The sequence below is a fragment of the Euleptes europaea genome, chromosome 1 (assembly GCF_029931775.1).
Source record: "Euleptes europaea isolate rEulEur1 chromosome 1, rEulEur1.hap1, whole genome shotgun sequence".
NCBI lineage: Eukaryota > Metazoa > Chordata > Lepidosauria > Squamata > Sphaerodactylidae > Euleptes > Euleptes europaea.
The window spans coordinates 20,114,604-20,129,135 of NC_079312.1; the positions used below are offsets into that span (position 1 = coordinate 20,114,604).

Sequence of the window (14,532 nt, forward strand, 5' to 3'; positions counted from 1 at the left end):
CGTAGGCTATCGTATTTTGGCCACATCATGAGAAGACAAGAGTCACTGGAAAAGATAGTCATGCTAGGAAAAGGTGAGGGCAGCAGGAAAAGAGGAAGACCCAACAAGAGATGGATGGACTCAATAAAGGAAGCCACAGCCTTCAATTTGCAGGATCTGAGCAAGGCTGTCAAAGATAGGACATTTTGGAGGACTTTCATTCATAGGGTTGCCATGAGTCGGAAGCGACTTGACGGCACTTAACACACACAGAAACACTCCTGCTTCGGCTTTTTACACTGATCTGATTTTTGATGGCCTCGTGTTGGTTTTATGCTTCCAAATCGAACTGTTAACTTTCGTGCTGGTTTTCTATCACCCTGCAAAATAGTTCTAGATTTTCAAACTGTTGGCTTCTCCTCCCCTCCCCCAATTTTGCACAATGGTTGAGTGTTCATTGTTTTATGGTTATTTTGTCAGGCAACTGGGGAATCAAAAGATTGATAAAGAAACAGGTTTACTACTTTAATTCATGCTTTTCTGGAACGTGAGTGTGTGTGAGAGAGAGTTTATACATATATACCTAGGAGTGTAATGCAGATATTCTGATCATGGTTAACCTTTGGTTGACAGGTGGAGGGAACATTCTGTAAATAACTGCAGTCTACAAGCCTCCAGAACTACACAATTATATCTGCTTAAAAACTGTGTGTAATTTGTGAAATTAATGGATTTCTGGCTGGCTCTGGGTTCACACGCAAGGATGGTAAGCAACAATTACTTATACTCAAGGGCCACAGCCCAATACAGAGTTAAATGCACTGGATCAAAGGCTCCACGCCCAGAACTTTCCAAAAGGAAGGCTGGTAATTAATGGACAAAACAGCACCTGTCCATGAGATTGAAAGTCGGCGCTCATACCATTGGGTTGAAAGCATCATAAAGATGCATAATTTGCCACTACGATAAATATACAACCCACTGGTTTCTAACACCGGCCTCTGAAATAAAATATTTTCCGGACTTCCGCTAAGGACGCTGAGCTGAGCACCACGTCTCTTGGGGGCTCCCAAGGGAACCAAGATTCGTTCGAATCTGGGGTGTAATCCTGCACCCCTACCCGATCCTAAATAGTGGATTGGGAAACAGGATCTCCCCTGCTGCCCACGGAGGGCCCGCCTGGCCTGAGGGGAAACCATTGCCGCGAACGTCTCTCTGGAATTAGGCTCAGCTCTCCCCGTGGCGCAGAGTGTTAAGCTGCAGTACTGCAGTCGAAAGCTCTGCTCGCGACCTGAGTTTGATCCCGACGGAAGTCGGTTTCAGGTAGCCGGCTCAAGGTTGACTCAGCCTTCCATCCTTTCGAGGTCGGTGAAATGAGTACCCAGCTTGCTGGGGGTAAAGGGAGGATGACTGGGGAAGGCACTGGCAAACCACCCCGCAAACAAAGTCTGCCTTGGAAACGTCAGGATGTGACGTCACCCTATGGGTCAGTAATGACCCGGTATTTGCACAGGGGACCTTTACCTACCTCCCCTACCTATTACCATCTAAGCAACGATACATAAGCAAGAATACCTACTCTTCTAAAATCTGAGTAAGTAACAAGAACTCTTTCGTTTTACCTGGAATTGGAAGTTCTGAAGGAGTGGAAAAAATATCTATAGAATCCGTATCTCCCCATCTGAAGTTTGGATGACTCTTTGACATTTAAAAATATTGGATAAGCCGGCAGGATCTTAATCAAATTGATCGGTGGATAGACATAACAATTGGGACGTTTTGAATGACGTTATAGCCACCAATCAAAAACTCAGAAGTGTAAAGGGGAGGGACGAGCAGATTCCCCCCCACTTCTGGGAGGAAGCTTTTCTGAGTAAACAAATTTTCAAGCCACGTCTTATCCGGAAGCATCAGCTATCGTCTGCCATCGCGAGAATACTACGGGATTTGAGACCGGATGTGTGGCATCACTGTGTAACTGGCAAATACTTCCCAAGTTCCTAGGCAAAAGGAAGGAACGGCAGGCGTGCGACCTTATATCCTGTCCCCTGTAACACCACTTTACAAATCACAACGTATACCTGTCCGGATTTTACAAATTAAACCTCAACGAACTACCAAAAGTAGCAACCATGGAAAGTGAGACTAAATTCATGGATCGACTAGTCTCTCTGACAAACAATATCTACGAACTTGTCAATCGGAAACTGGATGTAATTTTGGGAGATCTCAAGGATATAAAGGACCGAATTATGACAATGAGATCAGAGATGAGAGAAGGAAGCTCCCCAAACGACAAACCATTCAAAGAAGAATTAAATTCTGCAAAGGAGATGGAGAGCTATGAAGGACTACCAAAGGATATACATCTGCAAGAAGAAATTGAACCAACCCAATTGACAACCATGGATATGAATGTAAGAGACTTTGACTTTTGTTTGTATGATTTACCTGATGAACTTTTCAAAGTCAACTGGGAGAATTTAAAAGGGCAAAAAGCTGGAAATACCGGGATTTTTCTTCTTGCCTTAGGGATGGAAGGAAATATGCTGCAGATTTACTATCCCCCATCAATTTTCACAGAGGGAATTGCACTAACAACTTCCATGGATGCCCTTCGACGTTTAAAGCTACTGGGAAAAAGAGGAAGATGCTGGAAATTTAAGATAAAGAGACTGGGTCAAAGGGTTTAGTCTTTCTCGGGGTTTAATTAAAAAGGACTGATTAAGTGGCTTGGCTTTGACAAAAACAGAATAATTAATGGCATTAACATAACTGATACTTATTAGATATGTGGGAGAAATGGAGGAATTATAATGATATTCATTCTCAAAGGAAGTTAAAAATGATACTTATTATCTAATCTATCTTTTATTATAAAAATAGTGCTTTTTATTTCTGTTCTTTATTATTATTTTTATTTTCTTTATTTGAATATAGATAAATGAAATAGTAAATACTTAGATTATGAGTAATGTTAAATAATCTCTCTCTCTCTCTCTCTCTCTCTCTCTCTCTCTCTCTATATATATATATATATAATATTAGGATTAGAATCTTAAACAAAGGAGATTACAAATAAATGACAAGATTGAGGGAGGTGTAGGGGAAGTCTTTATATTTTATTTTTTATCTATATATGTATGTATTTTCAACAATTGTTTATTAGAATTTATACTCTGATGTTTACCTATATTGATTGTTGAATACTTTGTGTAATTAGTATAGAAAAATAATAAAAATTTTTTTTAAAAAAGGAAATAAAATATTTTCCCTTGTGGCATTTTCTTCCACACAGAAAATCAGGTTTTAATTTAGTACGCCTGATGGGAGGGTCACAAACCGAACTTAAACAGATAACTGTAGAGCTTAACTTGTTCGTATACAGTTCAGATTTCATTTTAAATCAAAACGTTAGAAGCCACACGTAATATAACTGAAGCTTTTTTAAAGATGCAAAAAAAGTGATTTTTTTTTTAAACCAATTTTTTAAAAACCTGATGTTAACCCACCCTGGCCTGGGGCAAACCATTCCCCAACCTGCAACGCTTCCCTATCAGGATGTGCCCTACTTGGTTTCCTCTTTGGATCCACCATCAAAGGAACTGAGACAACAGGGTGCCCATGGCCTCACGGCTAGGAGGGCAGGATTTTGGCAACGTGGGCAAGGACAGGCCCCCACCTGTAACAGCAAGGGGCTCTGGCACTCACCTGGCAGAAGGCAGGAACAGAACAAACCCTTACAGCTATTATCACAAAGAGCGCATTTCACACCATCCTGGGTTGCAGCAAAATGGCCAAGTTGGGGACATGGCGAGCCATCGACTCAGTCTTATTTTTCAAGCTCTGGAGAAGCTGAGGACCTCCTCACCATTCAATATGTGTGCTCTGCCATTGGGCAATGGTCATTTGCCTTGCAATGAGTTGGAGGGGGAGAGAGATCAGGAAGATTTCAGTGTCACAGAGAAGCAAGGATTATTGGAAGGGAAACTAGCACATGTATGTGAGGGCTTCAGGGTCTCATGTTAAAAAATAACAAAAACCTACCACCCAAGGCTTGGGAACAGCTGTTTCATCAAACTACAGCCCCGTCTCCAGCAAGGGATGTACGGTACTAACTAAGGCAATCCCTCGGAGGCCTTGATTTTCACAGCCTCTACTGCTTAATACGATTTCACAGCTTGCAAGGCCAGAGCCCCAGGAGCCACAAACAAATCCGAAGGCACGATGGCGACCTGGATTTGTCAAGGCCTGCGCCGTCACCCCGTCTGCTCCAATGTCACAGCGATCTGGGCACGCTACGGAACAAACCCGGGCTGACCGAACTACAGACAGACTCTGGAGGCACTAACAAGAAAGCTGCTCATCAAGACTCTCCTGGAGAGACTAGTGTGTAAGTGTGTGACATTAGGAAACTGCCTAGATTGAGATGCTTTTTCTGCAGCGGGCAGCACGCGCCCTGCAAAGCCATTCATTCTGCCGTCTCTGGAGCAAATCCCAAGCTCATCAATTTAATGTGGTCTGGCTATTCTGTGGCAATTGCACGAGTGTACGTGTAAGTGACAATGCCATTATGCTGAGCAGGTGAAGCTGTACTTATAACAGAAATGCTTGCTCTGGGCCGCTGCGAGAAACTGAAAAATCACTGGCAATGGCGCAATTTGTCAACGTGCGCCTTGTGGAAGAGATTCCCACTTTCCCTAGCATGGCCATCAAAGGGCTAGAATACAGCAAGGCTCCGTCTTCACTTAAGTCATCACGAGCCTGTGCTCTATGCCCTGCTGTTTGGTGTTAAGATTGGCAAGCGTGAGTAGGCCTCCCCTCCGCCCCGTTGTGGCATCGATTTTAGAATTCAGAATGTAGGATGGCTTTTGCCAGAAGCTCTTCGCTGTCAGAAAACGCAAAGAGCTGATCCGTTTCAAAAGGCTTTGGGAATGGAACGCCTCATAAGTCCCTGCCTTGGTGAAGTTATGGCCTTTTTTGTTTATTTTGTTGCTTTCAACTGGGGTGCGCTTCCAATTCTGTTCTTAGTACGCCTGCCATCAGCTGCCCTGAGAACCGTTTTGAGCCATGATGGAGTCACATCCACATCGGAATTAAAGAGAGTTAGACTGCAACTGCCAGCCGCTAGATTGGGTTTCTCTTACCCTTACCACTCAACAGCCCATTAAAGGAAAGCAAACAAAGGCACTCCCCAAAGAAAAAAAAAGTACATTCTTTGATCGAAATGCAAACAGCCTCATGTCAGCAGCAGCTACAGACGAATATCAGGCCAGTAATATCAGGCAGCCTCTTCATTTTCTGCAAGCCCACCTATGCAGAATGACAGATCTATGCAGACAGATTCATGGAGATTCTCCTGGCATGGCTTTTTGAGTAACCTGTTGAGGGCGATAACATTTGTGATTGCAGAAAGACATTAAGAACCACGTTTTGCAGGGGCTGCAAGCCAAACCCAGAGTTGAAAAGGCAGAACGTCTGTACCTTTTGGGGCTCCACAGCCTTTCCATTCACGACCTCCAGTATCACAGGCTCAGCGCAACTTTTGGCCAGCCTCTCTAGGCCCAACGTTCTCTGCCTCTATGTTTAAAAAGGCTCCACTTGGCAGGTTTTAAAAAATCCCACTCTGCTTCTGAAGGTCTCGGGGGCAGTTCTGCACATGCTTTTTGCAATGATCTTGTGGGGCGGGTAGCACTGAGAGACAGTGACTGGCCTAAGACCACCCTGCAAGCTTTGTGGGGATTCAAACAAAGGTCACCTTCATTTAAGTCCAACGTGTATACAGCCAAAGCCCTCTGCCTTACGTGGCTCCCTGACTTTTCCTCAGAGCTCACTTACCACCCCCATATTTTACCATATTTTGACTCCTCTGTGAAAAGCGATTTTTCTACAAATCTAAAAGATCCAGAGCAAAACATGCCAACTAGGCACGGTCGTCTATTCAAGGGAAAGCCAATTCCTGATATCCACCCCACACTTCCAGCATTCTGCCACATCGTTACGTGACCAGAAAACCAGAATCCACTATAGGGCTATGTGGATAGGAGCAGACCCAGTTCTCTGCACCTCCCAGTCTGCCTGGCCTCAACAAAGGGCATGGATGGGAGGGGGTTAGACCTGCCCAATGCCAACAGTCATTAGCTAGTATCAACTCAGAAGAACTTCAGGCTTTGAGCATAACAGGTAAGCAGGAAAGATGTCCACACAAATGGTTAAGGGCAGTCAGAAGAGCAAAGTTCTTGTACCTCAGAATACAAGCCTGTGCATGCATGAAAGGTACGGTTATTTCAAAATGCATCCTATTTTTAAGGAGGAAATAAATGGACATCTTTATCTGGTATTTCGACATCATGGGTTCTGACGGCTATTCCCAACAGACCTTTCTTTCCACTGAAAGCTGGTCTGTCATTAACATGACCTTGACAGCAGTTGGTTACCTATTTGGAATCGTAACGTTTGGGCTTAACCCTGCAACTACAACTGACAGTAGGATGCCAAAAATCCAGACATTACACAAGAAAATGCAAATGTCTGCCATCGCCTCCCTTAAACAGCTTGCAAAGTCAGGGGGTTTGCTTTACTGGAAGACCCACCTTTGTATCTTAACAAAGCAGCGAACAGGTTCAATATCTGGAAACCTAATCCAGCCCAGCGCTGGGTTCCAAAGCAGGAACACTACAGGAATAAACCAGTGGACAGTTCTTTTGTTCAAGGCCCATTCACTTCTATGGGGCTCGAACAGGAAAACTTTCCCATGGGCTAAGACAAAAATGCTCAAAGACAAAAATGAGAAAATTCAAAGAATAATTAATAATCTCCAGAGAAATACAGAACATATAAGAACAGACACACAAACAACACCTTGGCTCATTCTTACATCTTCACACAGGTCCCCCATGAGTATGCCCAAAACAATGTGCCTTTAGGATACTGTCTAGGTGTAGTTTCCTTTCCTTCATGCTAGGATTTGGCCCAGTTCACTGTAACATGTAGTCTGAACAACCCAAGGGAAAACAGAAAAGCTGTGGAAGGATTTTTCAACCCACACAGTCCTCTCCCAGATCTTCAGTTGCCAAACAATCTGAAGTCAGGCTAGCGTGGAGTCTAACGGACCGAATCTCGAGAATGTGCAAAAGGCATAACATGCAAAAGAATGCAGAAACGTGTCTCACTACCACATTTAACCAAGGGCCCACACAATATCGCCTTGCTGGATCACACTATCTAGTTCAGCGTTTTGCTTCCAATAGGTGGTCGGCTAGACCCCTCAGGGTGTACGCAAGCAGAGCATGAAGCCAACAGCTTTCCCCGGTTTTTGTCTCCAGCATCTGGAATATGGAAGTTGGCCTGTGAACACAAAGGCTCCTTTTAGCTACCACCGCTAAACGCCTACCCTCCCTGAATTTGTCTAATCCTTTTTAAAGGACTAGACCACATTGCATGTGGAAGGGAATTCTACACATTAACCACACATCACACCTTGCACTATCTAAGACAGCGCTTCCTTTAGTAACATGCAGGAACATTTTATCCACCTAAACTATCACAGGAACAGGGTTATGGGAGGATTAAGCGGTTAAGGGAGACATGATAAAGGTCTATAAAATTATGCATGGTTTGGAGAGAGTGGACAGGGAGAGGTTTTTCTCCCTCACCCATAATACTAGAACGCCAGGTCATCTGTTGAAGCTGGAGGGTGACAGATTCAAAACAGATAAAAGGAAGTATTTTTTCACACAACGCATAGTTAAATTGTGGAACTCCCTGCCCCAGGATGTGGTGATGGCTACCAACTTTGAGGGCTTTGAGAGGGGAGGGGACATGTTCATGGAGGAAAGGGGTATCCATGGCTATTAGTTAGAATGGATACTAGTCATGCTGCATACCTATTCTCTCTAGTATCAGAGGAGCATGTATTATCTTAGGTGCTGTGGAACACAGGCAGGATGGTGCTGCTGCAGTGGTCTTGTTTGTGGGCTTCCTAGCGGCAGGCACCTGGTTGGCCACTGTGAGAACAGACTGCTGGACCTGATGGACCTTGGTCTGATTCAGCATGGCCTTTCGTATGTTCTCATGAAAACCTTTATATTGGATTTATTGCTAACTTCCGCAAGCAGAAAATATGCATACCTCATCCTCCAAGAGGCAGACCCCCCTTCACATACTCTTCGGTGGGGTGAGATCGCACCACATACCTCCACTAAAGCAGCTCCCATCGTGTGAAAGGGGCTTTAATTCTACCTGTGGGGTGGCATGGGCCAAAGGGGCCCAATGCTGACCAGGCTTTGCTTGCCACCCCACTTCAGAGCAAGTGTGACCTTTGAACCTAGGACCCTAGCAAACCAGAAGCTCCCACTGCCCCCTGCAGCGCCAAGCGAATGAGAGCCATCTAAGGTGAGTTCCCCCAGTGTACGTCTGGCTGCAAGTCAGGTAGGTCACCCCTGAACCATCCTGTGACTGGCGTATCATGCATTTTGGCCCTTTGTTCTCTGCTTTCAACAGACCTTTGTGCAAGGTTTGTCCCAACAACTAAGAGGCAACTAAGGTTTTTAAGCAGAGGCTAGATGGCCATCTGTCAGCAATGCTGATTCTATGACCTTAGGCCAATGGTTCCCAAAGTGGGTAGTACCACCCCTTGGGAAGCAGTGGGGTTACCTAGGGGGGCACTAAGAGGCAAGGGGTCAGCAGGGGGGCACTAGAGGTGGGCCCCTTCAACTGTGTTGTTCACTAATTTACAATAGATCAAGCTATGGCACCATGCTGGCAAATTTGGTGGAAACTATCAGAATTTTTTATCAGACTTTGAAGAGCTGGTACCACTGGATCAAGTTCATCAGATTTGTGGAATAAATTTCAACTAAAAAGTTTTAATTTGATTTTGAATAGATGTGCAATTAATTGTTACTGTTTTGAAATTTTATTGTTATTATCTTCTTTAGTGCAATGTTTTTTATAGGATAGGGGGCGCTGGGGTTGAGTTTGTGGAACCAAGGGGGTGGTGGCCCGAAAAGTTTGGGAACCACTGCCTTAGGCAGATCATAAGAGGGAGGGAAGGTTTGCCTCAGCGTTTGGCTCTCGCAGCCCTTTCTTGCATGCCCAGGGTATGGCAGATTGCACTTTGGGGTCAGGAAGCAATTTTCATCCAGGCCAGATTGGCCAGAGATCCTGGAGAGTTTTTGGTTTTTTTTGGCCATCTTCTGGGCATGGAGCAGGGGTCACTGTGTGTGTGTGTGGGGCAAGTAGTTGTGAATTTCCTGCATTGTGCGGGGGGTTGGACTAGATGACCCTGGTGGTTCCTTCCAACTCTATGATTCTATGATTCAACAGGCAAGGAGATTGCATTTCACATCAGTAACAAGATCATCTCCTGAAAGGTGGTCTACACAAAGCACTTTGGGACAGAGTAAAAGACAGGAAGTTGGCTCGCTTTGGGTGCAATTTCACTAAGAATCCAAGATTCACAATCTCATTCATTTTTACAGAGGTGGTAATATTTTTAATGACGTAGAAACCTACAAACCTCTGGTCAGGTGCCAATTGGTGTCAGCTGATGTAGAAAGGAATATACTTAAAATTCCAGCTGCAGTTAATCTTCCATTATCAGACACATGTCACAGTTGAGGCCTCTTAACATCTAACTCATAATTATACGTAATTACAAGCTTATCTGTAAAGTGCCATCGTATTGGAATAAAGGATCTAGAGACTTTTCTGCTATCAGCATACCCCCATATCCAAGCACAACTCATAATTACTGTTACTGTACTAACCATATAAGATCTTTTTCGCTCGTAAATATTCCTGCAAACTGAAGGTATGCTCAAACCCTCCATCCACAAAAACCCCCACCCGATTTAGAGAGAGTAAGAAATGCAAGAATGCTTCAGAATACAGAACACTAAAATTGGAGATGAAAAAAAAAACTTTGTCCAAATCAGTAAAGTACAAGTAACTGTTACTCTACAGTACCACCCAGGATGGACAGGTGCAGTCATACACAAACTGAACTCCGGGCCTGATTCATCTGCACTTGTGAAGCCCAGTCAAACCACCAGCAATAGTGCCGACCAGTTGTTAAGGAGAAAACGGTGTATTCTAGCTTCCCCTTACGAACATCTGATCATCCACCACCTTAACGCAGCTGGATCGGGCCTGGAAATACATGCACAGAACCCGCTGTATTTATGAATCGCTTAAATCTATTAAAGCACAGAAGACGTCAATGTGAAGTGGTATGATCGTGTTAGCCCAAAATGCAAAACATCTAACACTTTCGTTAATGATATCTCCAATCCTTAACAGAGCATGATGTAGGCCACCTCGGCCCCCATTCGGGAGAAAGGTGGGGTACAAATGAAATAAATAATCCTGAAAGTAGTTGGGGGGGGTCCACACCTCCTCCACAAAATGCAAAAGCATCTAAACCTCGCTTAACCACGTATTCATTGCTTGCCTGATCTATTTTTCCTTATTAAAAGATGGCTGGTTTTAACATACTGGGTATGTTCATCCCCTAGATCCTTTGGGAAGGGCACAGCTAAATGTAACGCTAACAGCCCCTGTTATAATTTTGTTATTTAACAGGCAGCTAAGATATCCAATTCCCCCAGCACTGCACAAACCAGATATAATGGCACCTGAGAAAAACACAAGCCAATACCAGTTTTAAATATAGCACACCCTACCAGCAGCAGCTAATAATTTTTAATCCATTATTTATGCAGCCTTCTGGAATACAAATTCTCCATTCTATCCTCCCTTGATTGCCTCCCATTTTCTCAACACTGTCTATTCCATTTTTTTATAAATCCACAATGAGTTTGCAAGTCGGTATGTTTAATAATGCAAACGATTAAACCTCCTATTCATTTATTTCTCTTTCTTTCTAGGCTGGTAAGAGGAAAACGCAGACGCCCCCCCCCCATTTCAGTGCCACCCCAATACTGAATCAGCACCCATTAATTATTAACGTCGCCAATTTATCTGCAGAATCTCAGAGCTGCATCAGAGAAACAGGCTGTAAAGTCACAGAGAAGGCACTCCTAGTTTTTGAAAGCCAGCCTCCCAAGCCCCACCCTCTCCCCACAAAGATCTGACACTAGCGGGCACCTTAATGAAGAAATAAAAGCCCCTAAATTCCACCACTATGAAAAGAAGGCGGTCTTCTTCCAACAACCATTTGGGGGGGAGGGTTGAGACAAGCAAGGAAAAAACCATCAGCTACACGCTCACAAAAAGAACAAGTCAAAACTGAAATCCAGGGTGATGGAAGAATGGATGGCACCCCTCAGTTGCCCTCACAACTATCATCAGCATTGGTTTGAACTGGCACTTAGAAGCGTGAGACATTCGCGGCGAGATGCAGATGAAGAAAGAAATCCCCCTTTCCCCCTGAAATGCAAATGGTGGATTTAGCTATTTTATCTCGAGCCAAGGAGCAAAATCATACGCCATCATACCCTAAGTAAACCTGACAGGGCTCTAGTTATGAGACCCATCAAAGCTGACGGCTTCCACTGTTATCAGATATTTTAGGGGGTACCTTCAGGTGATGGGAGGGGGAGAGGGCCCCCTTGCCTGACCCCCCCTTGCCCACTGCTGCACATACCACCTTACATTTCACACACCACCCCGATCGGAGACCCGGGCTCTGAAATAAAAGGGAGCCATATTAGCTCCTGATTCTGTCAGCATACTCCCTCACCCCACCCCACTCGCTACAACGCTAGGTAATTCGAACCCTACTTTTATGCGAAATTAATTCAGGCGGTGTGTTTTTGAAAAAACAACAACAGTCCAGCACGTACACCCTGACAACCCTAGATTTCAGGAGCCCATTAATATTTGCCAACCCTAGGCGTGGGGATTCTCCACATCCCCCACAATTGATTTTCTGTTTAAAGTGCTGTAAAAGATGCACCTGGCTTCCCCATTAACCAACTCCTCTCCCCTTTCCCCAAGGCACACCCTTTATTTCGGCACAACCCTCAGAGAGAAATTTCTCTCCCCTTTGCGAGAGGGATTTTCCCCCTCCCCTAGGGACTGGATTCGTCCAAATAGACCACCTCAACGTGGGCAATTATCAGCCCAAGATTTTCAGATGTTCACAGCCGCCTCTCAAGCACCATAGAAAACCCTGCTTTTAAATAATAATAATAAAATAAATGTGCTTTTGATTTTTTCATTGAAGGTGCAATACAGAGGCGTTTTTTAAAAATGTGAACCTCAGCATCTCCCGATTAACATGACTCTAGTGTCGTGAATTGTGTTAACGTTGGCTTGATTTAGGGCATCCTCTCCCCAAAACGGAGAATCGGTACCTCCTGGGCATTGAAGCGGGCGGTGCGAAGGTTTGCTTAGCATTCCTCTCCAAATAGCCAAATTGCCTTACATCACCATATAACACCTGCCACACCTCCCCCCCTTCTAGGTTTGGATATTTCCTAGCATTTTTGTTTGTTTGTATTAAACATCAGGGAGAATCGGAAGACCAAAAAATATTGAATTTTTCAGCAATGAACTACTGCAACCTGGGAGACACGACAATATCAGATTTAAAACACACACGCACGCAAATCAAAACCCTCCCTGTTTGTTACCTTGTGGCAGTCTCCAATTCTGTAAAAATACAGGCCTTTGAAAATTTTTTTTTTTAAAAAAGAGGGCTTAAATTGGCTTCATTGTATCCTTTCCTGCAACATCCCAAATGTTGATATGATACCAAAGGTATGCTAGGGGAGGGTGATTCCCCCCCCCCACCTTCCCAGGGGCACTTTGATTTTGGGAAGGATCAACCTCCCCCCGCCCGCCCCAGAAACAAAATACGACCGGTGGGGCGATAATCACGAAATACCAAAGGAGAAAGGGACATTCAGATCTGCGACTCTCTCCCTTAAAAAAAAAAAAAATCCCTCCTCAACTTCATTAAAACATCATTTTTAGATTGGAATCTTTTAAAGGTATGAAATATAAATTTGGGCAGGGGGGAGGCTCTTCTGGGTCCCCCCCCCAATCTCATTAACACCCCCCTTCCACAAGGCAGAGAGATTCACCCAACATAGCCTCGATATTTATGAACCGCCATAGGGACGGATACAGGAGGATTAAATGCCTGAGGTTTCAAACCCCCCCCCCCCCACATTTAAACTTAGGCCATTTCTCTCCCCTAAATTCCAGTGGTTCCTTGAACCTGGGGGTGGGGAGAGAAGCCCCCCTCCCCAATTAGGGGGGCAGGAATTGAAACCCACCTCTTATGCCTCCAGTTCCTGGAAAGGCCTGTTCCAGCCCCCCCCTTTAATGGCGCTTCCAACCCCCCCCAACCGTTTCCCCCCCCATTGGAGTAAATGTGGGGCGCTTCTTCCTGCCAGGAGCCCCCCCTCCTTCTCTCTGCCCTTTGGGCTAACAAATAGTCCCCCCCCCAAATTTGCCCTCCAATGGGGCAAATACCCACCAGGACCAAGGAGGGCAGGGCCGAGGCGGGCGGGGGGGGAAGAGCCCAGAGGCGCAGCCTGAGGGGCGGACGAGCCCGGCTTGGAAACAGACACAGAAATGGATGCAGTCCGGGGACAAGATGGCGGAGGCCCGAGCGTTCTACCGGCTCGGCCCGCCCTCCCGCCGCCGCTTCCCGGCGGCTCCAGCGCAGGCTTCCCCGGGGGGCCGACCAAGCCGATACCCACCTCGTCGGATCGGGCTCGGTCCGCTCTCTCCGGAGGCGAGCTTCCCGGGGGCGGAAGGGCGTCCCAGGCGGAGGATGGAGGCGGATTACGCTATCCCCCCCCTCCCCCCTGCTTTGTAATTTGTCCAAGGCCCGATGTGGCAGCCTCGGCGTCTAAGCACCGACTAAACGGCCATCCGGGTCCCAGGCCCCGGCGGCGGCGGTGAAGCCACGCCTCCGCACGCAGCGCGAGGGGAAGGGCGAAGGGACAAAACCCGGAGAGGGGCGTGGCAAACTGTGAAAGGGGCGGGGCTCGGGGAGGTCAAGGGGTGGGGCGAAGCCTGGTGGTTGCGCATGAATTATTCGACGGTGGAAGAGATGCCTGGGAAAGGCTTTGATTTGCACAGTTTATTGCAAAGAAAAGGTGGTGTTTTTTTTTTAAAAAAACATTTTTATAGGACTATTGAAGGGTTTTCTTCTTTTTCAGAGCAGCTCCGAGCCGTTAAGCTCCGATGCTGTGCTAGGAGGGATTCTTTTTCATAGTATCCCCTCCAGTTATTAGGGTTGCCAACCTCCAGGTGGTTGGGGAGAAAAATGCCACCTCTGTACTCGTACCAAAAGGTTTAGAAAAACAGTACAGGAAACTGTATATACACAAAGGGCAAATGTTTATAAGCTACTGAGGTGAAACATAGACCATATACGTGACATATACACAACACAATTATATACAATATGTACAGTTCACACAAAAAATGTAGAGAAATTTCCAAAGGTCTCAACTGAGTACCAAATGAATGCTAATATTGTAATCCTTGTGTAAAGTTCATATAGAGCCACAATCATCGATGGATACGGCCGTTTCAGATCCACAAATGAGTCAATACAATATACTTGCA

General features: G+C 45.4%; 1 protein-coding gene across 1 annotated transcript in view; it reads right to left on the reverse strand.

The window, feature by feature from the left end:
- PRRC2A (proline rich coiled-coil 2A) overlaps positions 1 to 13,875 on the reverse strand; it is a 54,520-nt gene extending 40,645 nt beyond the window's left edge. Inside the window, exon 1 of the mRNA XM_056844655.1 lies at positions 13,656 to 13,875. The gene's annotated coding sequence lies outside the window, so the exon portion shown is untranslated. The remainder of the gene's footprint in view (positions 1 to 13,655) is intronic.
- Positions 13,876 to 14,532: the final 657 nt, after the last annotated feature.